Raw genomic sequence first — 24,972 nt, 5'->3', positions numbered from 1 at the left:
GGGTCCCGGGGGGCCCCCCCCCCCCCCCCCCATTGGTAAACTCAGCCACGGGGGATGTCCCCACAGTTGGTGAGATTGGACGCTGGGTGACCCATTCCCCACCAGTCACTGACTGGTTGCTGGGGGAGGCATGTGCCCCCACACTAAGGTGGCACCACTCACCCATGCTCTACAGGTTAGATCCTAGCAGCAAACTTCTTTCTAGCTGCTTCACTGTATCTTTTGACTCAGTTCCTAATTATCAGACGACCTCTTAACTAATTACTGCCCCCCACCTCGCACATTGAGTATTTTTCTTTTAAAATCCAACATATCAGATGGAACACAGAAGGCTAATTGAACAATTGACAATTGGCCAACTGCAAGGCTCCTAGATCTTAAGGAGGGCAGCCCGCCTTGATACAAACCTAAAAAGATTACTAGGTTCTGAAAATTTGGCTGGCCTTGCACAATAAGGTCAAAACTTGAAGGCCTCAATTTTTCAGCAGATCTTAGAAATTAAGAGTGGCTTATTTTCAAATAATACATCTTTCTCTAGTTTTTGGTTTGAGCTAAATATGATGCAATGTTCCATATACCAGACACTTTATTTTATAATTTTAGATACTTATATTTTACAGACATGAAAAACCAATTCAGATGTATTAAGTAATGATTGTATGGTAAGATCCATGATAATTTTTTTATTGAATATGTAGAACCTTTTCTGGTCCTACATTTCCATTTTTTGTATATTGCAGTTGGCTATATATTGCTATCCATGCTTGGGCTAATAAGAACTGATATCAGTTTTGATTCTAAACTGGTCACTGTCTAGACTGAGACAATGGAAAGAATTTACCTCATCAATCCCTTACTGGAAGATTCTGCACAGAAGCGGCTAGGAATGGCTAAATTGTTATTGAATTAATCTGTTCCTTGTCCCTTTAGGCATACAAGATTCAGTTCACTTTAAATCATTTTTAAAGTGGAAACAACATTTTTATATAGCCCAAGTATATATTTGATCAAAGAACTATTTGCATATCTTGCAAGCTGTTCGAGAAAATTATTCTGGCACACATCCAGGAGGGGCCGGCAGGGAATGCATGCTCAGGGGCAACCAGCACGGGTTCATCAGCGGCAGGTCATGTCAGACCAACCTGGTGGCCTTCTACGATCAGGTCACTAAATCATTGGATGCAGGGGTAGCAGTGGATATAGTCTTCCTGGACTTCCAGAAGGCTTTCGACACTGTCTCTCACCCCGTTCTCATTAGGAAACTGGGGGACTGTGGCGTAGACACCCACACAGTCCAATGGGTCGCCAACTGGCTAGAGAGCCGCACCCAGAGGGTGGTAGTGGATGGGTCCTTCTCGGGCTGGAAGGACGTAGGCAGTGGGGTCCCGCAGGGCTCAGTCCTCGGGCCCGCCCTGTTCAACATCTTCATCAGTGATTTGGATGAGGGGGTGCAAAGCACCCTGTTCAAATTTGCTGATGACGCCAAGATGTGGGGGGATGTGGGCACAATAGAAGGGAGCAACAGGCTACAGTCGCACCTTGACAGGCTACAAGGATGGGCAGAGGAGAACAGGATGGGGTTCAACACAGACAAGTGCAAGGTGATGCACCTGGGGAGGAACAACCGGCACCATACCTACAGGCTGGGGAACTCCCCTCTTGTCAGCACGGAGGTGGAAAAGGATCTTGGAGGCATTATTGACTCCAAGATGAACATGGCTCGGCAGTGTGGGGAGGCGGCTAGGAAGGCCAACTGTACCTTGTCGTGCATCCACAGATGCATTTCAAGCAGGACCAAGGAGGTGATCCTGCCCCTCTATGCGGCACTGGTCAGGCCGCAGCTGGAGTACTGTGTCCAGTTCTGGGAGCCACACTTTAAGAGGGATGTGGACAGCATCGAGAGGGTCCAGAGGAGGGCCACTCGCATGATCAAGGGACAGCAGGGCAGGTCCTATGAGGAAAGGTTACGGGACCTGAACCTGTTCAGCCTCCAGAAGAGAAGGCTGAGGGGGGATCTTGTGGCCTGCTATAAACTAGTCAGGGGGGATCAACAGGCACTGGTGGAGTCCCTGTTCCCCCGAGCGCCGCCAGGAGTGACCAGGAATAACGGTCACAAGCTGGTGGAGGGAAGGTTTAAGTTGGACATCAGGAGGCGCTACTTCACGGTCAGGGTGGCTAGGGTCTGGAACCAGCTTCCAAGTGAGGTCTGGAACCAGCTTCCAAGTGAGGACAATTTTAAGAGGAGGTTAGATGACCATCTTGCTGGGGTCGTTTGACCCCCAGTACTCTTTCCTGCCATGGCAGGGGGTCGGACTAGATGATCTGCCCAGGTCCCTTCCGACCCTAGAAACTATGAAACTATCTCTGAAACAACAGAAATTCCTCTAGCTTTAAAGTTACTGTTGTGATTTTGCTATCTATCGCTTTTTAAAAACAAAATTCTGCACCTGTAGTACTCTGTTGCAAAAGCTAAATTCACTATTTTGAAATCAAAGTTCTTACTTTGTCTAACTGACAGCCAAATGTGCTACCCCCTCCAATATATTTTCTCTAAGATGCTTACATTTAAGTAGTGCTAACATTTGCTCACATTGTGATAAATGGAAAGATAGAGGCTCTGTTTGTGACAACAAACAAACAACACCCTGGGCAAGGTGCAATTGAAGAGCATGGAACATGAAAGCAAAACAACCCCACAAACAAACAAAACACACACACACACACTGTCACATAGGTAGTCTTAATTTAATTAAGAGAAGAGGAAAAGGCTGTATACTTGACTTTGCAAACCTGATATTAGGATGGTTGACAGAACTGTTTTTTGGTAAATTTACCCAAATAATTCAGTGTAGCTAGGATAGTCCCAGCTTCAAGAAAGTGCCCTTTGTTTTTTAGAGCAATTTAAAAAATCATGATTTGTTGAAGAAAAAAAATTTACATTTCAGCTATAAATGTAGCTGAAGCAGTCAAGCAATTTCACAGTCAACGCCATACACATCTCACTGGCTTTATCCCCACCCCCAAACAGAAATGACATAGCTGCATTAGTGCACTGATGTGCCTGTTTGTAAGAGTAGATGTTCTTGTTGAAATGCCTATACATTTTGGTTGCTTTATTTATTGGGGTTCAATGAAAGGAGAGGAATGGTAGGGAGGACTGTAGGAATAGTGGCAGGAATTGTGTAGATGGAAACCAGAAGAAGCAGTAATAGGGAGGGTGGGTAGAATAGGGTCAGAAGCTTAATGCAGAGAGTGTAAGGCAGAGCACCTGAAGGGTTACAGCAAGAATTAATGGTCAAAAATAAGGAGAAGCAACAGCAAATGAAAACTGAAAAATTGAATTTAAGTTTCAGATGTGACTAAATGTATATACAGGAATCCATGAAGTCTCCTGCCTCAAAGAGTGGTAGGTAGAACTGAGACTGCTGCTCAGTAGAGATACTGAGACCTTTTGAGCCTGGTGGAGAGGAGGATGGAAGCATGATACACATTATGAAATCAGCATACCCTGCTCCCTGGGTGTCATTGATGCTGCTTTAGAGAGTAAGTTCTGATGGCTTGTCTAGCTGTTCACCCCTGCTCCCAGCTCAGAATCCACATGCTTCCTGAACTGCTCAAATCTTCCTCTTACCCCAGGTGTCTCTACTTGACCCACCTTTCATGCCTTCGTATATTATTAGTAAAGGCAAGACACAGGCACTTTCTGGGAAAGTACAGTACCATTCCAGGTTTACAAGACTCCTTTGGGTCTCCTGCCATGAAGAACACACAGTTGACTTTCCTTTATGAGTTGTCTTCTAGGACTTGTTACCTGTCCTTGCTGGACTCCTTTCCAACAGTTATATTCTCAGCCAGGTTTTTCCCCAGTTCAGCCCCTTCTACTCAAACTTAAGAAATTCCTGCGTAGGATAGGATCTTCAGAACAGACCTAGCTTTCCTTACAGCCTTCTTGGACTTAGTTTTCCCCAAACCTCTTACAGTCAGTTACCTGAGCATGTCTTTTTTTAGCAAAACCTCCAGGCTCCTCTTCTTTTTGCTGCTCAGGCCCTTCCCTTGTATCCCTCTAAAGCAATGATTCTTTACCAGGATGTTGACAGACCTTTTTAAGTGTAGCCTAGTATTAGATATGCAAGTACCTACACAATTCACAAGATAAACCTAGGGATTTTAAACAGTTGCAAAAACATTTCTGGCCTGCTGCATTCTTTCTGAGTTTTTCTCCCCAACAAAAAATTGCTGTGGTTTTTCTGTAGTCAAAAAATAAGTGAAAGTTCAGAGCTGAAATTTACCTTAAGTATGAAAAAGTTGAGATCTACTGTCTAAACTGTAGGACCTCCCAGCCTTACCTGGTATCTCTCATAAAGGACCCTTCCCCCTTTTCCTTGCAATGGGGACTAAGTGGGGACCTGCTACACCTGGGCATGGGTGACTGGTGGCTCCTGAGTCTGGGGGGGCACCTGCAGACACTGCCGGCGGTGTCGGTAGCAGGGATGGAGCTGGGGAGCACCCACAGATACAGCTGGTGGCGGGGACAGCTCTGTCAGGGGGGCAGGGGTGGGGTACATGCCCTCCCTGGTGTTCTCCCTACCAGTTGCCTATGCACCTGAAGATTTTTCAGATTCTTATGCTGCAACAGATTATAGCTCTAATAAACTAGACAGAGCACAGCTCCTATTTCCAGCGACCTTCAGGTGTTTTGTTTTTTGTAAGCGTGGTCTGTGCCTTCAACAGGGAACAGTCTTCCCCCTGGAGAAAGCTGAGGTGTAAGGTATTTAGGTAATGAAGGTATGTCTTTCTGGTAGCTTAAAACTCCTAGGGGAGATGGCAGAAAGTTAGTAAATGGTGAGAAGGTAATTTGTAATTAGCAGGCAATCTTTGAGTAAAGTAAGTAAGGCTATTGTGAGGATGACAAGGCTGGTATGCTGGGGGTCAGAACCAAAGGATTCCTTTTCTAGTAGTTGGAGCCAAGTAGAGGAGGTGGGTATATTAGTTTTTGTTGTTTCTTATTCAAAGACTGTGCTTTTATTTGGAAGAGCTAGTTGAGGAGCTCTTCAGGGAACAAAGTCTGTCTACAGAAACCCACAGGCTTGGAAAACCCACTTAATCTTCTGTTTTATTGTGTTTTTTACTAGAAGTTTGAAAACTGGGGTTTTTAGCATAGGGCATAATATAAGCAATGTAGATTTTTCTCTAACTGGTTCACTTCCTGTGACAACACTTTATGAATTGCTCTTACCTAGGGTTTTCTGATGCTTATCATTAACACCAAGTCAAAACTTGCTTGCTCACTTTGTATGTAAACCATATTATATCTGAATGAATGTGAAGTAACACTGGATAATTTAAGGAAAATTTATCTAACACAGCCATTTTGATACAAATTTGCAAGCTAAGCATTAGATTCCCCAACAGTTCATCTGAATGCAAATGCTCCAATAGCATAACTTTACTGCTGTTGTAGTCTGTGCAGTAGAATTACTGTGTTTTTGAAGCCACGGGGCCAGGCCGGGGTTAACCTGGGGCCCACCAGGCCTGCCAGTGCCATGCCCGGGTTGACATGGTGCTGCAGGACCCGCCTGGGCAGAACCAGGTCGCACCGGCCAGGAGAAGCAGCATGCAGCTGAAGCCGGCTTCCCATGTGCTGCTAGGGATGGGAGAAGGCTGGCCAGGTCTGCACCGGCCAGCAGAAGCGGTCAACCCATCTGGTGCAGGCTCGTCCCATCCCAAGTGGCACACGGCTCCACCTCTGCTTCTGCTGGCCGGTGCAGACCCGGCTGGGCTTCGCCCGTCCCCAGCAGCACATGAGAAGCGGTCCCCTCGGGGCTTCGCGCGTGGGCAGCTGGGCCTGGGGGGAGACTGGCCGGGGGAGCAGCCCATGGGCCGGCCCTGCCCACCTCGCCAAGGCCCTCGGCGCCGTGGCTCCTTGCTCCACCGCCACCACCTCAGGCCAGATAAAATGGCTTGGCGGGCTGCATGGCAGCCCGTGGGCCATATTTTAGACAAGGCTGATCTAGTCCAATGAATATTATGCATCACACAAAACGTTCATCTGTACCACTGTGCAATAGTGCTGATTACAGTACATTGAGTTAGTACTTGTTCTTACAGGTACTAAACATATTGTGCTGTAATTATGTCACATTAATGAACGTGTAGATGTGCCCATTGACAAGCAATAGCACAGGAACAGACTGAAAGCCTAGGAGGAGGAATAAAGAAATGAGCAAGAAAAAAGGCATCTTAGGGAGACAGAAACAGGTGGAGAATATTGTAGAGAGCAAAAACAATGAAGGTTATTGTTTTAGGGGTGAATTGTGTGAAATAGGAAGGCAATCCAGCATCATGGCAATAAAAAACTAGGACAGAAATGAGAGAGACGATTCAGAAAATTATACAAAAAGGAAGTCATTAGAACATGTTTTGGAGTTGATAATGTGAGAAATAAGTAAGCAATGAAGAACAGGAGAGGAGCAGCCAGAAAAGATGTAAAATTAGGACTTGTTTTCATTTATTCATTTCTATTTTATTTAATTTTTGACAGAAACTAGGAGCTGCAAAAAAGCTGTAGAGTCCAGTTAAAGCCCAGTAAGTTTTGGTTTTATTGTTTTGTTTTATATTGAATGATAAAAGAAAATGAAGTTGGTTGTGCTTTGTGAGAGAAGGGGTACTGAGAAGGGAATATTTCAGTTTCCAGTATTTCAAATGCACATGGTATTTGCTTTGAAAACCTGTCTTCAGCTTTTTGGGGGGCACTGGGTGTGGGAGGGGAAAGAAACCTCTTTCATTGTTGCTATATACTACTGTTAAAGAATGTGAAACCAAACAGACCTCAGTATCACCACATTTTTGTGTACATTATTCCATGAAACAGAAACATGGAACATGAAACAAAAAGGTATGATTTAGGCAAGTTGATTCAACATCAACTTTGAATTTTAAAGGATGTATTAATCATATTGCTGTTTTCTAATATCCATTTTCTTTTCAAAGAAAACTATAATTGATTATTATGGTAATTATTATAAAGGAGATATTAATGGAAATATTATTTAAGTGGTTTCAGAGAGTGAAATGTATCCAAAATGGTTCTTAAAGCTGTATTAAAAGATTTAGAGAGACCTACCTGGAAAAACAATTAACTGCTTGCATGCATAATTAATTAATGCATGTTAAAACCCAATATTAAGCAAAATCTTTGATTGTTTCCTTGGTTGACCACTGCTAGAATAAGAAAAGTAAAAGGAATAAGAGGTATGTATTTGGGATAAAAGTCAAGCTTTTTATCCAGTTTTATCTTCCACTTGGCTGGGGTGGTCCCTTTGAGCCCTATTTTCATATGTTCCCTATGATCTTCCAGTGAAACATTATTCAGTCTACACTGTCTCTCTAGTGGGTTATGGAATAGAGAAGATCCCACACAACTTACTGATTCGTTTGATGCACTGGCTGGGGAAATTTTTAGCTACTTGCACGATTTCACAATGATTGCACACTTAATTCATACAACACAATTTTATTTTAAAATTCTTTGCTACGCATATAACACTGCTTAGCTTTAAGAAATACCACAAACATTAAGAACACAGTAACTACATATATTAGAAACAATGCTCCAAATGCACTTCCTTCCCAAACAATGCTATAAGAATTAGTATTACAAAAACAAATACAATTACAACTCAAAGTTAAGTTTGAATCAATACTATTATTTTTCATAATATACTTACAATCCTAGAATTCCGAGAAACCAAATCCCCAGGTATACCTTCATTCTTTAGTTATGGTTTTAGGGTTGGTCTCAGCAGTGATAGGAACAACTCCCCTTCCTTCAGTCTCCTTCGGGCGCTCCTAGGCTTCAGCGTGAACTAAGAGATTCTTGTTCACAGAGAGGGTGGTTCAGGTGATCAGTCTGATCTGGCCTACACTTGAGATTCTTCCTTTGATGTTCTGCAAGTGAGGTTACCTCCAAATTGGGACGGTAGGTTACAGTTTTTATTGAGTGAGTTGCCGTCTTGGCCCCTCCTACCCAAACCTGTCACTACTCCCAAATTTGGGCTCGGATCTTTCTTAACAGATTCTTTTGCTTGGTAATCAGTTTCTTTCAGGAATTTCCACACCACTGCAGTGACCTTTCTTTCCAACCTCTTTTCGAAGGCTCCTAGGGTTTGATCTCTCAGGATGTTTGCTTAAGGGTCATTTTTAGGTTAACCTTTTTAAAGGCCTCTAGAGATAAAATTCAAGAGTTAAGATTTTGAGCAAAGCCCGAACCTTCCGCACGTAGGCCAAAACAATCGCCTAGATAAGAAGATGAATCTTGTCTTTTTCTAAACTGGCTAATGGGCAGCTATTACAAACATTCAAACTATTACATTCAATATGACACACTGCAAACGTTTTGAATTGATGTTTCTGTTACTATATCAAAGTAGGTCTCCGTTATGGTAATATAATTTAAACCATTTTGATATTTAAGTGAAGAAGCAATTACTACGTGAATTTCCAATAGCAGTTTAATATTCCATGAAAATAATTAAAAACCAAAATAAAACAAAGTTTCAAATTCCTTGCCAGTAGTTTGGCAAATTTTTGTTTTTGCTGTTGATGTCTCAGTGGTAACATGCAGCAGAAGCAGTTGCTTCCTGCAGCTTGTATGGCTTTTTGGCCTTTTTCCTTGCTTTAAAGAAAGGAAATAGCACAACATGAGAATATAGTGCTTGTTTAATATGATGAGATTTATATTTTTACAAGAAATAAGTATCCTACAGGGCTTGGCTGGATTTAAATATTATTACTGTCATGCTTTCGTTGGCTTCCCACTTTCATGTATGGCCCTGGTAGCCTCTGAACTTTTCAAAATTAAGTTTGTTAGTGCACATGCCACAGGTGATACCAGAGAGAGAATTCTTAGAATATCTTTGAAGTGGAAACCTTATTCTGTTTTATGTACATTGGGTTTTTCTTTTCTTTCTTTCTTTCTTTCTTTTTTTTTTTTTGAGATAATCCTTTCATTTCAAGGTTTACTACAATTTCAACTCCTATTTCAAATATATCCAAACACATTTACTTTGTGTATAAAAAGGCCTTTAGCTTTAAAATAATTTCTAAAATGTCCGTTATTCAATAAGAGAGTCTTTAGCTTTAATAGTCCTTTAAAATGTATTAAGTCTTCCTCTGAACACTGTTTGGAGAGATTCATAGATGTTAGGGTCGGAAGGGACCTCAATAGATCATCGAGTCCGACCCCCTGCATAGGCAGGAAAGAGGGCTGGGTCTAGATGACCCCAGCTAAATGCATATCCAACCTCCTCTTGAAGACCCCCAGGGTAGGGGAGAGCACCACCTCCCTTGGGAGCCCGTTCCAGACCTTGGCCACTCTAACTGTGAAGAAGTTCTTCCTAATGTCCAGTCTAAATCTGTTCTCTGCTAGCTTGTGGCCAGATGATTGAGATCATTGTGAGTTTGGTTGGGAAATTCCTTAAGGACTGCCGAGACTGAGAGGTCTGCAGGCTCTGTGGAGCCTGCTGGTTCTCGGGTGTCCTCCTCCTGGTCCTGGGGTTTAGCGGGCTTCTTAGGTACTGTCTGAACACCCCCCCCCCCCCCAGTCTGCTAAGACCCTGGACTTTGGCTGGGATTGGGAGAGCTCTGCAGCCCCTTGGGATGGGAGCGAGGGTTGTGTTCCCTCACAAGATGTCAGGGCAGAGCTGGAACCCCGGGTGGTTTTCACGTGGTCTCCAACAAGATCAGACTGTTGGTCTGGGGACCCCACCCTGGTCTCCTCTGGTGTGGGACCACTGGGCAGGCTAGTAACGGGATTTGTAAATTCGCTTTGAAGATTGGGTCTGAGAGATTGGAGACAGGTGGTGTTCTGTTCTTTGATAGATTTTCAGTGTGCGCTCATTCTGGTGCGCAGTTGTTGCTTGGTGTCTCAACGTATTTTCCATCAGGGCACTTGATTGGGAGGGTGGGAGCAGGTATAGAGTTTACACTAGGGTGTAGCCTAGAGTAGAGGCTATAACTCTTTGGAGTTGCGCAACTTTGCCCTGCCTTGGAGTGGTGTAACTTTGAGCTGCATAATGGGTTCTTGAAACTAGTTTCAGGTATTGTGTGGTCAGTCTAGGTGTTGAGCTCCAGGAACTGCCCAAAATTAGCAATGAAATAAGGCCCTGAGCATGTAATTAAAAATAATTACGCATTCTTTAAATTTACTTAAGGTGAGCTCCTAATAGTCTATCATCAATCATCATAATTGTTGTTTTTACAGAAAATTGAGGTTTACACCTAAGATTAGACATAGTTCTGCTTATATAGATTATCCTTTTTCCACTACAGCAATAGATTAACTGTATAAAACACTTCCATTTTGTTATAATTGCAACCATACTAGAGGATTTGTATCACTCTTTAAGTATACCAATCCCTTTACATTTAGACAAGTAAATGTAGAACTCTGAGGTGCCTTGAGATCCTTTGGAGGATGTGGTACTCTGAGGTGTGCCATCACGATTAACCCAGAGATTTCAAATATTTTTAAAAATATTAATTCCTGTGCTGATCTGTTGTGATCTTTCTGTGGTCTTTGCAACAAAGAATTGTTTTATTTTTCCATACCCAAAAAAACAAATGAAAGTTAGGACTTGGTATTTTCTGAGGTATGCCTTGAGTTTAACAAGGTTAATAGCCTATTTCACATGAACTTCTAAACACAATTGGAGGCTAATGTAATTACTGTTAACTTGAACTATATTCAAACTGGTTATAATATACAGGAAAAGCTCCGCTAACCGGCACCTTACAAGCCGGCATGCTGTATTAACCGGCGTGCTGGCTTGTAAGGTAAAGTGCCCACCATGGCACTTCCAGTGTCTCCGAGCCCACATGGCTGCGCTGCCAAGCCCCCATGCCTCAGAGGCACAACAGACTGCCTCCCTGTCCTGGGGGACCCGCAGGGCCTGCGGGAGGGGCGGCGATGCCGCAAGAGGGGCAGCAACATCCTGGACGCAGCGGGAGAAGCAGTGGCTCGAACAGGGAAGGATGCCTGTTCAGGCCACTCAATTAACTGCCCTGTTTTGTTATCTGGCATCTCCCATTCCTGGGGGATGCTGGATAACAGAGCTTTTTCTGTAGTAGTAAAGGTTTCTCTATGCAGTTAACAATTCTATCTGGTTCTTTACTCTCACTTCTTCCTCATTCAGACACTGAACTAGAGTCTCCAGCAAATAATATTGATCACAATCCAGTAATTTGGCTTCAGCACTGTTTTTGTGAGACTTTGGCTCATATTTGACTTAACAGTATAAAAAGTTACTCTTCTAAGTGTTAGCTGTTTTGCATTAAGTATTCATTCCTTATATTAGAGAGACATCTTGTGGTCTCTGGGCTTATTTACAAAATGCCATTTTCCTTGTTCCTTTTATGTGTCCATTATGGAAAGTTTCTTTTACCATTGAAATATATCATTCGTGATGTATACTCTTCAAAATAAGCTGTATAATTATATAATTTGAAACAGATTAAAAGTCTTTTGGTACAAACAAGCATATACTGAATATTGATATTGATAATATTGATAAATATTATCTTATTTTTGCTGATGAATTGATTTTTTTTCTTTTCCTTCAAAAAAACCCCCAAACCTCCAAAACAAAAGGAAGGGCGTTGAGTATTTTTAAACCTGGCTCAACAAAGTGTTATGAACAAAGTGAATATTTTTGCTATTTTATTCAACATTTGTTGCTCATCACTTTTTGTCATGGTCTTTGCATCACTAAAAACTGAAGTTTTTTTGTCACAATTTTAATAGACTTAAAATAACTTCTAGGAAAAAACCTCCTAAAACTGGTTTTGTGCACATATCCAAAAGCACAGACTCTTAAATTTCAAGCAATAGCTTTAAGTTGCTGCAAAGTACATTTAGATTGGACATCAGAAAAATACATCTTCACTGGTAGAACAGTAAGGAAGTGGAATATACTGCCTAGGGAGGTTCTGGATTTCCTTTATTGAAGGTGTTCAGGTTGGATAAGTATTTGTTAAGGAAGATTTAAGAGTAACAATGCTGGGAGTGTGCTGGAAGAGCAACAGTTAGAAGCCCAGGAGATCTCCCCTCATCTCTCGGACTAGGGACAGACTTTGAAAACCCTGGTGTCTGAACTGATTCAGTCTTTGCAGGCTCATCTAACCTGCCTAGGTTGAACTGATTTTTAATAGCACAGATATTCCCTCTGGACTGAGTAAATGTGGGAGCATGCCTGCAGTTGCTCAGACCAGGTGAGTTAGAGCATGCCCTTGGCTGTAGGGAACCTGTGCTGGGGCGGCGGGGCATGGCCAGCCTGGGACACTAGTTTTGTCTAAACTGGTCATGGAGGCGTTTAATTCACCCTTCCCTGTCCCACCAGCAAGGACCCAAGCTGAGTCTGCTGGGTGCTTCCCCCCTCACTGCTGCAGTGGTGGGCCAGCATGGCCCCTGAAGCAGAGGGGGCAAGGAGGGGAGTTATTCCTCACTTTACCCCCACTGCCCTCAGGGGACCGCAGCTGGGTCTGCCCACCCTGACTGTCACCACTGCCATTTGCTCCCTGCTTGGAGCAAGTGGTGGAATAAGCCCCCTACTGGCCCCTGTGCTGGATGCTGGAGGGAGGCGGAAAAACCCCTATCCCTGCCCCCTGCCTAAGGGGCCCTGTGAGCTGGCATCTGGCCACACCCCCACCTGGCTGCTGCAACAGTGAGGGGGCAGGGCCCTTTATGCGGGCAGGAGCCCTGTCATACTGTTGGGGAGTGCGAGCCCCTTCCTGGTGGGGGGCCCCACTGCGGGACGGGCAGAGCTGTGATGGACTGTGCGCAGCAGCATCAGGGATTGGAGGGAGCCATATCCCCTTGCCGTGCTGTTACCACCAGGGTCTGTAGCAGCTTTCCCCACTCCACAATATGGCTCCCCTCCAGGAAGGGGCTCGCTTGGGCCTGCTGCTGCAGGAGCAAGGGGAGAGCATCTGGCAGACCCTGCTCAGGTCTTTGCTAGTGGGACACAGAGGAGGGAATTAAACCCTTCGCAAGGTGGCAAAGGCCTGCAGCAAGGCAGCAGCCCTGGACTTCAGGAGGGAGGATTTCAATGAGGTAAGGAGAATAGTCGGGGAGAAGACTAGTCAGGGAGGCACTGAGGTCACAGAGGGGGGGGGTGGGGAGTTGGGTGTCCAAGAAGAGTGGTTGTTCCTTAAGGAGACGATCCTCCAAGCCCAAAGGGAGGTAATCCCTACATGGATCAAAGGTGGCAAGATGGCGCAAAGGCCACCATGGCTCACCAAAATCGTCTGGAAATGTCTCCAAGCTAAAAAGGAGGTGTGCACCCATTGGAAGGGAGGGGCCATCGCCAAGGAGGACTATACCTCTGTTGCTTGGGACTGTAGTGGGGCGGTCAGGAAGGCCAAGGCAGAGATGGAACTGGGACTAGCTACCCAGATCAAGGACAACAAGAAATCCTTTTTTAAATACATAGAGGGTAAAAAAGAAGGTACCAGGGAACGTGGGGCCTCTGCAGGACACGCTAGGAAATCTGGTCATCATATCAGACAGCAAAGCTAACCTATTGAACAATTTCTTTGCCTCTGTTTTTCTGAGTAGGGACCTGGTCATCCCCCGCAGTGAGACCCCTGTAGGCCCCATGGGAGGCACACCCAGGGCTAGGGTCAGTGAGGACCTATACAGGGAACTTCTGGAGGGACTGTACGTACTTAAATCAGTAGGTTCTGACAATCTCCACCCCAGAGTGCTGAGGGAACTAGCAGAGGTTATTGTGGTACCTCTGGCACGGCTTTACGAGCACACATGGTGCTCTGGCGATGTGCCTGAACCTGTTCAGCCTTCACAAGAGAAGGCTGAGGGGGGATCTAGTAGCCATTTACAAACTAGTCAAGGGGGGACCAGCAGGCATTGGGAGAGTCCTTGTTCTCCCAAGCACTCCCAGGAGTGACAAGAAATAACAGTCACAAGCTAGCAGAGGGTAGATTCAGGCTAGATATCAGAAGGTGCTACTTCACTGTCAGGACGGCTAGGATCTGGAACCAACTTCCAGGAGAAGTGGTGCTGGCTCCTACCCTGGGAGTCTTTAAGAGGAGGCTGGATGAACACCTGGCCGGGGTCATTTGACCCCAGTACTCTTTCCTGCCATGGCAGGGGGTTGGACTTGATGATCTGCTCAGGTCCCTTCTGACCCTACCAACTATGAAACCCCTCTTTGGCCGGATGCCTATCGCTGCATAGCTGGGGAGCAGAGGGGTGGGGCCAGCTCTGCTCCACTGGAACAGAGAGCCCAGCCCAGAGAGCATGCTGGGATGCTGGGAGATTCTAGTTTAGGTTAAACCAGGAAAAGGTCTGGGACAGACATTGCATAAAATGATTTGAGCTCAATCAGTTAAGTCTAATACTACATTCAACCAGGTTTATCTCAAACCGGTTTTGGCCATTTTGGCTAGGGACAAAAAGCCTGAGCCTGAATTGATTCACTCTTTGCAGGTTAGTTTAAGCTGTGCATCTTAAACTGATTAGTAACTAGACGTATGTTCTCTTTTAAGTGAGGAAATGCAGGCATGTGACTGCAGTGGCTAAAGCCACAAGCTGGGGGGCACTAGAGCATGCCTGCTAGCCACTGCCAAAAGGGAAGAAAGAGAGATGCCCTCCAAGGCTCTCATCCCTTCCTGCTGGAGTGGAGGGGGTGTGTCCAGACACCAGCCAGGGCTTGCAGGACACACAGGATGCCAGCCACCAGTTTGGGGGATTTGGGGGCCCAGTGAAACACAGCATACACAACTTAGTCTAATTTACCATGTAAAACAGGAAGACAAGAGAAAGCCTGGCATAAGTGTTACTAATCCTGAGGGCAGAGTGTCTCCTTACAGCCAGGCATTCAGAAAAGCTTTGTTTAGGTTTTACAGGTTCTGCTTTATAGTGTAAATATAGCTTTCTGCATTCTTTGGTCTGCAACTTTCAAGCAGAAACTGTCTGCAACTTCTCTTAACTCTATCTCCAGCACATATGTGTGATGATTGTCAGGTCTTTGCCAACACTTCCCAGCTCTCTCTGGTCCTGTAGGTCTTAGCTCTGGACTCACAGGTGCAGGTCTTGGATCTGCACTTGGGACTAGTTTGCCTCCCCCACCACTCCAGGACTGCTGTGGAATTAATCCCCTCCCTGGCTGCAGGTAAGCTGGACAGAGGAATGAATTGCCTCTGTCTTTGCCTGGCTGCAGGAAAGCCATGGAGGTATGGCTGGGGCTGGCAAACCCCAGCCGTGGTCCACAGGGTTTGCCATCAGGGGGGAGAAGAGACGGAGGGAGGAATTGCCTTGGGGGCCATGGCAGGCCAACGTCTGGCCATGCCACACCCCTGCACCAGCCAGAAAGCAGAAGGGAGGGGCCAGCCCAGCTCTCTGGAGCAGAGCCCAGCCCAGAGAGCATGGCAGGATGTTGGGGGTCTCTGATTTAATTTAAACCATTAAGGGGTCTGGGACAAATGTTGGCAACTGGTTTGAGCCAAATCAGTTAAGTCTGATACTACATTCAACCAGGTTTATCTCAAACTGGTTTCGACCATTTTCAAGCTGGTTTATGTGCACTGAATATCTGTTCTGTTGCAGGTTTAAAACAGTTTCTGATCACTTAAACCAGTTTATGTGTAATGTTTGTCCCTAGCCTTAGAGACCACAAGAAGAGCTTTTCAGCCAGAGCAGGTAGAAATTGGAGCAGACCATGTTCAGAAGTAGAAGAATGAAGCAGAGCTCCACAAAGACCTTGGTTATGAAAGAAGATTAAAGGATCTGGGATAAGTTTATGTCTGAGACAGGATGATAGAAAAGGGAATGCTGGCTTTCCAGGCAGGGTGTGTGAACAACACACCCCGAGTTATAGATCCCAGACTGCAGTGGAGAAGGTCTCCTTATCCCATGTTTCTGGACTTTGCTGGCTGACCCATAGGGTCAGGAAGGAATTTTTTTTCCATCCTGTTGCTACAGGTATCAGGATTTTTGTTTTGTTGTTTTGTTTTGTGTTTTGTATTCAGTTATATTTTGTAACATTGCATATTCAGTCTTCAGTTTGTATACAGTTATATTTTGTAACGTTGCATTTTTTTAGACAGATAAATATTAAATGAACTCACTAAAGTCATGCAAAGTAAAAGAATTGGAACCAAAATATTCTTGTTTATAGTTGCATAGTTAAGGGACCAGATTTCAGAGTCAGACTTGCAAATCTAAGTCTTTTTGTACCTAAGTTTTTCTGCATATATCATATTTGCCAATATGATTAATTGTAGGAACTCTGCAATTATACTGAGTTAAGATGTCTGCAACTAATAAGTTGATCTCAGAGAGGAGAGGGGCTAGTTTGGCAGACAAACCAGAATCTTGAATTTTATTCAGTATATGCAGCAATGAAAGCCAAGATGGAATATACCTACATAGTTGAATTCAGTCATGGGTGTCAAAATCACCCTGTGCAAATCTGGACTGCAGGGCTCCTTCATGGGCCAGACCCAGTCTGAAGCACAAGGTGGTGGTGATGGCACCTGCAAGAATCGTGGTAGTTGTTGTGGGGATGATAGTGGCTGTGGCAGACAGCAGCAAAGGTGGCAATGACTGCAGTGGGATTTGTGTGGTATAGCAAGCAGCCGTGGGACCAGTGGCCTCAGAGTGAAACGAGGCTTTGTTGGTGTAGTCCGTACTTGCCTTCCTGCCTCTAATGGCCACGTCCACTGAGGCACAGGAACTGCAGATTCTGTGGCAGGTCATGCCCCATGCCACTTCTGGTAGCCTGCTGTTAGCTACCAGATTTAGGACTTCAATTCCTAATTTTGTATGATTGTATATATAACGCTATGCTTTTACCACTCTACCCTTTTAAAAAGTCAAGCTGGCAGGTTCTGTAGTAAGCCAAGCTTTCAAATTGCTATCAGTATTCCTTTTGCATAATGAGATTTTGGTTTAGAGAGTTAAATTATTGGGGTGACTAATAGGTGATGGAAAAGAACCGTCTAAGAAGGCAAGAGACATTTCTGATCCCTGTTATTAACAGAAAACAATGCATATAGTAAAAAAAAAAGAAAACAAAACAGAGTTCAGATGCAATTTGACTCTGAACCAAAGTATATGTGTTCTGGAATTATGTTTTATTTCATCACAATACTGTTGTTCTATATGTATGTCAAGGTCTAACTCAGATAATCTTGTTTATCAGATTTTCTCTGGAGGTATTAAAGGAACAATTCATTCTTCTTTTCTACTTTGTTCTCTTGTAGGCTACTTGGCACTCAAAAATTATCTACAGTTTTGCATTTCACCCAAATGTTTGCATTTCAGTAGCAGGGAATGCGATGCACTCTATTGTAAACTCCAATTAAAAATGTCATATTGAAATGTGTATGCAAGTCAGAAAAATCAAGGTTGGGGGGACAGTTCTAATCTTACTTATACTGATATAATTTTGCTGATTTAAGTGTACTTAATGCATTGTAAATTTAAGGAGAATAAGGTCCTCTCCACACCTTACACCTCAGTTGTGATTAACAAGGTAATAATGCCTTTAATTGTGACCCAGCAACACGTTCAACCACTTAACTGTATGATAAAACAAACAATAAGTTATTCCACAAAAAAGGTATAACTTTGTAGCTTGTTCTAATCATGCCATTAATTGAATATGTAACCAAGTGCTCCCCCGCGGCTGGGGACCCCACCAACTGAGGGTCTCCCAACTACAGGGACACACCACCCACTGACAGCCCCACAGCTGACAAGGTTCACAATGGTGGCAACAGTCAGCTGCAGGGCTTGCAGCAGGGAGAATGCTGCATCTCCTTCGAGCCTTGTGAGCTGCGAGGCCAAAGGGAGAACACTGTTGTGGTTGAGAACCTTGTGAGGTGTGGGGCTTGCAGCCACGGCAGTGCTCCATGTGATGTGGGCTGCAGGACTCGCAACAGGGTCAGCCTGGGAAATGCTGTTTCTGCTGCTGTGAGCCTTGCACTAGATGAGGCTCACAGTGATGTCTGTGTTCTCCTCACTGTGAGCCCCTCACTTTATGAGGCTTGTAATGGTGGAAGTGTTTCTGATGCTGCCACTACTACGAGCCATGCAGCACATGTCAGCTGCTGGGCTCACAGTGGGGGGCAGTGTAGGGGATGCTGCCTCAGTTGCAAGCCCCACCAAGTTCTGTCAGCTGCAGGGCTTGTAGCAGCAGGAGCCAGTGCAGTGGGGGCCCAGGATGATGATCTCAGGCTCCTCCTGCACTGGAGATAGGGTGCAATGGGTGCATGATCCAACAGTTGTGGCTCCTGCCATGTACGTGTGGCATGGCCGGAGGCCCAGTTGTGTGGATCTCTCATTAGATCCTATTGCATCTTTACCTGCACATGTGGAAGGGCCCTAAAGCCCAGGTTTCTCACATCGTTCACCAGATCATACATAATACATACTTTTAAATAAATAATCAGTTGAAATAGATGTTCTGGGTATATTTATGTTCATGTTGTTATAACTGTTGATTTATAGTAAATGTTAATGCATGTTTTGGATCTCAGCACCTGGGAGCACATTTGGTCATTTAATAGAAAAATGCTGTGTAGACCGTGTCTGAATTTGTGACCTGGAGTTAAAAGTCCATGTTTGTCATTGCTAATTAACCAAACCATCAAAACTCCTTAGACTTTTCTAAGCCAGGTACAGGTGTTCAAAAAGCCTGAGATGGAAGTGATTTAAGTTGCTTTATCCTAAGCACCCTAGGTTATATTGGTAACAAACAGAATACACGTTTGCCCTTTGATTGCTGGGGTACACAGGCTGTCCACGTTGGGGGAGACCAGCAGATTGGGGGCACTCCTGCATGTCTTCCAATGGGTTCCCCAGGTTGTCAGAGCCTGCTGAGTGTAGCACTGTTCATCTGACTGGTTAGGCCACCCTTGATTGGCTGTTGCCGAGCATGGCCGAGCCTACCTTTCCCATGGCCCCCACCTTCCTCAGCAGCGTCAGCCACAGGCATGACAACTGCTAGCATGCAGTGGAAGCAACCCTGCTTAGCTGTGCATGGCAGCCCAGTCCTGCTCCCTGGGGCAGTGCCCACTCACGGCAGCAAGGGTATCCCTAGATCTGCTTCTGCACACCCATCCAGGAATCCCAAGGCGTTTGCAAGCAGGCACAACCCCGGGGAGAAGGAGTGGGCTGCCAGACACAACTGAAAGCATCCCCAACTTCCCCTAGCAGCATCAGCTGCTATGCTGACCTGGCTCTGAGAGCCTGGGGGCGGGCCCAGCTAGGTGTTGGTACTGGATTTACTAACCACTCATGATACTTTGTTTTGGATGGGCATGACCTTTCTGAGACCAACCGTGACACCTCTGTTTGATAATAGGAGAATTTTATTAATACACAGTGGGCATGTCTACATGTGCCCTTGACTGCATATTTGGTACTGCACAGTCCCAGTGACACAATTATTTTTAGATGCTACATCACCATAGATTGTCACTATGGTCATGTAGTATCTTTTGTAGACATGCCCACAGATAGTAAATAAGACCAATGCAAGCAAAGCAAGCAAAATGACTACACAGAGTTCTACGTATTTCCCAGTTCTAGGGTTTCACAAGGAGATGGTACATCTGGCCAGTACGCGAATACCACCTTGTAGTTCTTGCTCAGATCAGGATGTCAGCAGCCTTGTAGGCTGGGGAACAATGCCCCAAATTGTTGTCCTGAAGATTCCTCCTTTTGTATTCTTTTTCTCCTGATGACTCTTCATTTCCAGGTACTGTCGATTTCCCTGTGGTTATTATGCCATCCACATTCTGCCCTGTCAGCCTAATCCTTTGTTTCTTTAAACACATCATGTGTACACATCCTAATTTGGTTACTCCTGGTCCCCTAATTTGGTCATTCCACCATAACTGGGAATCCCAGGGTTTGCCATGTGACGTGATGCTAATTCTGCATGCTTCTATCTTATTATGGGTTTTAAGGGAACATTATGGTTATTCTGCATGTTTCCAATTTCCCAGGATGTATGTGCCTGTCTGTCTGCTAACTTTGGACTCTTGGATAGTGAAATGCTGAGAACATAAATCTCTGCCACAAACAGACTCTAGAAACCAATTAAGCCTTGCCATTTCCCTGGACTGTTATTCTAATGCAATATATCTTCCTACTAGCCAATTTCTAAATGTAATTTTCTAGCCATTACAGAGCCAGAGTAGTCAACCGCAGGCCAGCTGCTAGTGCACCTCCCTGTGAGGGAGGGTTAGGTGGAGACCACAGAGGCACCTGGGATGTCGGAGGACAGTGATCTAACTTGAGTCGGTAGGGGATCTGGTACAGAAGTTTGATAATTGATTTAGGTTAGACCAATCTAAATCTGATCCAGGTTCATCTTAGACCAGGTTTTGCCATGTTTAAACCAGTCTGTGCACTGAACTTTTGTTCTGTTCAAAGTATAGATTTGTTTATGATCATTTATACCAGTATAAAAGTCTAATGTCTGTACACAGCCCTAATCTTTCGTATATACTTGAGTAAATTTAAAATTCTGAATACCTGTACTTTGTTTCATATTTCTTCAAGCTCTGATTAAGAGCAAAAATTAACTTTAAATTAAAATTCATTTCCATTTTAAAAAATGGAAATATTCCAATTTCTATTTAAAATACTGTTTTACTTATAGAATCATAGAAATTAAGGGCTAGAAGGGACCTCAAAAGATCATCAAGTTTAGTAGAGAAGAAGCATCGCTTCCTTAGCCCTGCTTGTGATGCATCGGCTGATGTATCCCAGTATGCTGTTAGCTGTGCTGACTACAGTGTCGTAGTGATGGCTCATGTTCATCCTGTGATCAGCCTTAACCCCGAGGTCCCTTTCAGCTATCCTGCTGTCCAGAACATCTCTTCCTAACCTGTATTCATGTCGCCGGTTACTTCTTCCCAGATGAAGCACTCTGGATTTATCCTTACTTAACTGCATCCGGTTTCGCTCTGCCCACCTTTCCAGCTTGTCAAGGTCCACTTGGATCCGCATCCAATCCCCTAACATGACTGCTTTTCCCCATAACTTAGTATAATCTGCAAACTTGGCCAGTGTTTTCCATGTGCTCATCTAAATTGTTGATAAAGATATTGAACAGCACAGGGCCAAGAACAGAACCCTGTGGGACACCACTGGCTGCCTCCCTCCAAGGCGGATTCATCCACTAACACTCTTTGGGTTCAACCACTTAGCCAGTTTCAAACCCACCTGGCTTTGGCTACTGCTAGCCCACAACTCCGTATTGTTTTTATAAGAGCATCATGGGAGACCATATCGAAAGTCTTTTAAAAATCCAAGTATCTGAGATCAACCACATCTTCCACATCTATTACTTTATCATAGAAGGAGATGAGGTTTGTCAGACATGACCTGCCTGCAAAGAAACCATGTTGGCTGTCCCTCAGCATTATGTCTTCTGCCACTCTCACAAATGAACTTCTTGATAATTTTTTCCAAATTTTACCCAGTATTGAGGTCAAATTGACAAGCCTTTAGTTTCCTGGATCCACCCTCTCTCCCCCTTCTTAAAGCTTGGGACACATTGGCCCTTATCCAGTCTTCTGGGACCTCTCCTGAACACCACGAGTCTTCAAATGCCTTTGCCAATGGTCCTGCAATGACTCCAGGCAATTCCCTCAGCGCTCTTGGGTGTAGTCTATCCGGTCCTGCTGACTTGAAGACATTCAGCCACTCTACTTGCTCCCTCACTAGTTCACCACTGACCATTGGCTGGCAATTCCTCCCCCCGCCCCCTCCCATATCTGTACAGTATCTGACCAGGTGGGCAACTACCATTTGTATGCAGGAACGCCAATGCAAAGTATTCATTAAAGAGTTCAGATTTCTCCTGACTGTCTGTAATCAGCTGTCCATTTCTATTCTGCAAGGGCCCTGTGTTTCGCTTAGTCTTCCTCCTGTTCCCTATATACCTAAAGAAGGACTTCTTATTGTCCTTGACTGTTCAGACTTTATAGAAAGGATGTGCAAATAATATTTTTAGTTACTGCTATTTATAAAGTCTGTTTCTGATTTTAAATTATGTATAACTTGGCATGTATTAAACACGTTTGCCTATGATATCAAGTTGCTGTATTGGTAGGGGGGTATTTTTTAGGAAAAGTATTTACAGATACTTTAAATGATTTATGCAGCGTTACAGTGAAATTGCTGAATCTGTTTTTCTTAAAGCAATGATTTCCAGTGTGCTACAACACAATTTGCAACACCATGAGGATATTTTATAAAAAAGAAATATACAAGGCTTGCGCTTTTGAAACTCCATGGAGCTATTTCATACAAGATTTGTATAACTTTATTAATTTTAATCTTACACTACCCTGATAGCTGTTGAAAATGTATAAATCATTTTGATTATGGCACCAATCACAAATTCAAGGCATTTTTTGGAGAGAGAGCAAATACAGGAAACTCTTCTACTTCTGTGGTCTCTACACTTTTGCTGTCTGTGATGTAAACTCTTACTTAGGCTGAAATACACTAGACATAAGACAGAGGAATGGGAAAAGAAAAGTAAACATATTCTGAATTACTTTCAAATAATGTAGATGATGGTATAAATAAAAACATATTAGAAAGTGTTACCACTTCACGTTCATTTAAATTAAATGATGTTATCTACTTTGGCTGATCAGTGGAAAAACAAAGGGCTGAAAGGATATTCAGACTAAACTGTCAATTAATCTTTAGGGCTTGATTCAAAATTTATTGAAATAAATGGAAAGACTCCCACCAACTTCAGTAGATTTTTAGATAGGGCCCTGGAGAACTGAATGTGTATATTTGCTTTGTTTTGTTTTCATTAACAGTGTTGGGAGAGTCGGAGCCAAAGAAATAATACCAGCTCTGGAGCTTGCATCACTCATATTCATCAAGCAATTTTCTTTAACTCAATGAAACTATACCAGCTCTCTAATCAGAGAGTAGGTTTACATTATTGTTGTTCACCTAATAAGGGAATGGTTTAAGCTGGTATGAAATGAACAACTTATTTACAGAGCTCCCTGTGAACATGAACCAGAAGGAAAATTAAAGCTTGCTATCTTACACTTTCTCATTACACCATATCATTTAAAAAATACATTTTTCACTATCATTACTATTTGTTTGATTTTTATGCCACCATTTCCATCAAAAATCAGGGCTGCTTACGATAAGGGAAACAATACTTTAGGTGCCTGGAGTACATTAATTGAAAGGCGCCATGGGATCTAACCCCCAATTCCAACAATCATGTCTCCTGCCATGCTGCATGTGTATGGCAGACCATACAATTTTGGGACTGGAGATCCTGGCAAGTTAATACATCTGGGGCCAGAGCCAACAAGCAGTTGATTGTTGAGACCTTTGTGTAGTGCCAGGGCAGGAGCTGACAAGCAACTGATTGACGGTCCTCGTCCTTTGACAGCCCTGGTTCTTGAACTGGATCTGGGGCTATATGGCAAGGACTCGCAATCAGCTGGTTGTCAAAATCCTGCAGAGGGCAGCTCTGCTCTGGCTGTCAGTTGTGGGGATTTAGAGACTTAAAGTTTAAAATCTGCAGTGAGGAAATCCTTCAGTTACTCTGGTGGGATCCTCTTATCCCCTGTACCCAGAAGCCCAACTAGACTTGCCCTGCTTGGCATTTAAAACCCCTGGTGTGGAAAGCCCTTCAGCTTCTTGGATAGGGTTGACAATCAGCTAATTGTCAGTCCTTGGGCTGGTTCCAGATCCTTATGTGGGTCTGGCTCCAGGACAAACAATCAGCTAATTGTTGGCCTGAGTCATGTGTTAAGTTTAAGGCATCATTCAAACCAACCACAAAGAAATTCAGCATTCTATGTAGACAGACTAGGTTTTGGGTATATGTCATATTTTTTATTAGACCGGCTATGTATTTGGAAAAAGTGTTCTTTATAAGCTTTCAGGCATACTTCTTCAGACATAGGAATAGTGTGCTGATGTTTGTGTATTCTCCTGAATGGAAAAGGAGCTTAAGCCAATAAGCAAAATGCAGGTCTGTGAAAATGCAAGTGTGTGGCAGGGAAGTTCAGAAGGGGACAGGAATTAGTAGGAGTAAATAGGTGTGAGACAGGTAGGTGGCAAGATAAGGGAGGGAATGTTAACCTGGTGGTAGAATGTAGCTGATAAAATATAGAGAGGTTACCTGGGGTTATCAGATGTCAGGCAGGTTATAATGTGCCATAAATTCAGTGTCTATATATAGTCCACGATTTGTATCCAGAAGATTTATGAAGTGAAGTTTATAAAGGACTGGAGGAGTGTCCTTGTTGGGTGAAAGCCTTTTTAAGATTGGTGAGGTGGCAATCCCGGGTGTTCTCTTCAGTATAAATGCAGTGGTATCTGAGGGCTTGGCTGTATATCACAACTTTTTTGGTGTGTTTAGGGTGATTGCTGGTTCTGTGCAGATATGTATGTTGGTCTGTGGGTTTCTTGTATAACATGGTCTGTATTTTATCATTCTGGATACTGATCATCGTGTCTAAAAAGGAGATGCTGGTGCTGGAGTATTCTAGAGAAAGTTGGATGGAGGGATGGTGATGGTTGAATTTCTGATGGAACTCAGTCAGAGATTGTAGGTTTTCAGTCCAAATGATGAAGATGTCATCCCACAGACCAACATACATATCTGCACAGAACCAGCAATCACCCTAAACACACCAAAAAAGCTGTGATACCAAGCCCTCAGATACCACCACATTTGCACTGAAGAGAACACCCGGGATTGCCACCTCACCAATCTTAAAAAGGCTTTCACTCAACAAGGACACTCATCCAGAGAGATAGATCGCATGTTTGAAAGAGCCTCCCGGATACCACGTGAAGAACTGCTGCAGTACAGAAGAAAAACACCCACAAATCGCACACCGCTGGTTATGACATATCACCCCTCCCTTGAACCTGTA

General features: G+C 44.0%; 1 long non-coding RNA gene across 2 annotated transcripts in view; it reads left to right on the top strand.

The window, feature by feature from the left end:
• The first annotated feature begins 4,855 nt into the window (after nucleotides 1-4,855).
• Nucleotides 4,856-24,972, top strand: part of LOC102380205 — a 60,944-nt gene continuing 40,827 nt past the window's right edge. Inside the window, exons 1-3 of one of the 2 annotated variants that reach the window (XR_324991.1) lie at nucleotides 4,856-4,977; nucleotides 6,542-6,585; nucleotides 15,080-15,144. This is a non-coding gene — a long non-coding RNA (uncharacterized LOC102380205). Of the gene's footprint in view, nucleotides 4,978-6,541; nucleotides 6,586-15,079; nucleotides 15,145-24,972 lie in introns of those variants that run through there. The other variant, XR_324990.3, reaches the window with a different exon arrangement.

This window comes from Alligator sinensis, unplaced genomic scaffold (assembly GCF_000455745.1).
Source record: "Alligator sinensis unplaced genomic scaffold, ASM45574v1 scaffold378_1, whole genome shotgun sequence".
In the NCBI taxonomy this organism is placed as follows: domain Eukaryota; kingdom Metazoa; phylum Chordata; order Crocodylia; family Alligatoridae; genus Alligator; species Alligator sinensis.
This window is presented reverse-complemented; position numbering and strand designations above follow the sequence as displayed.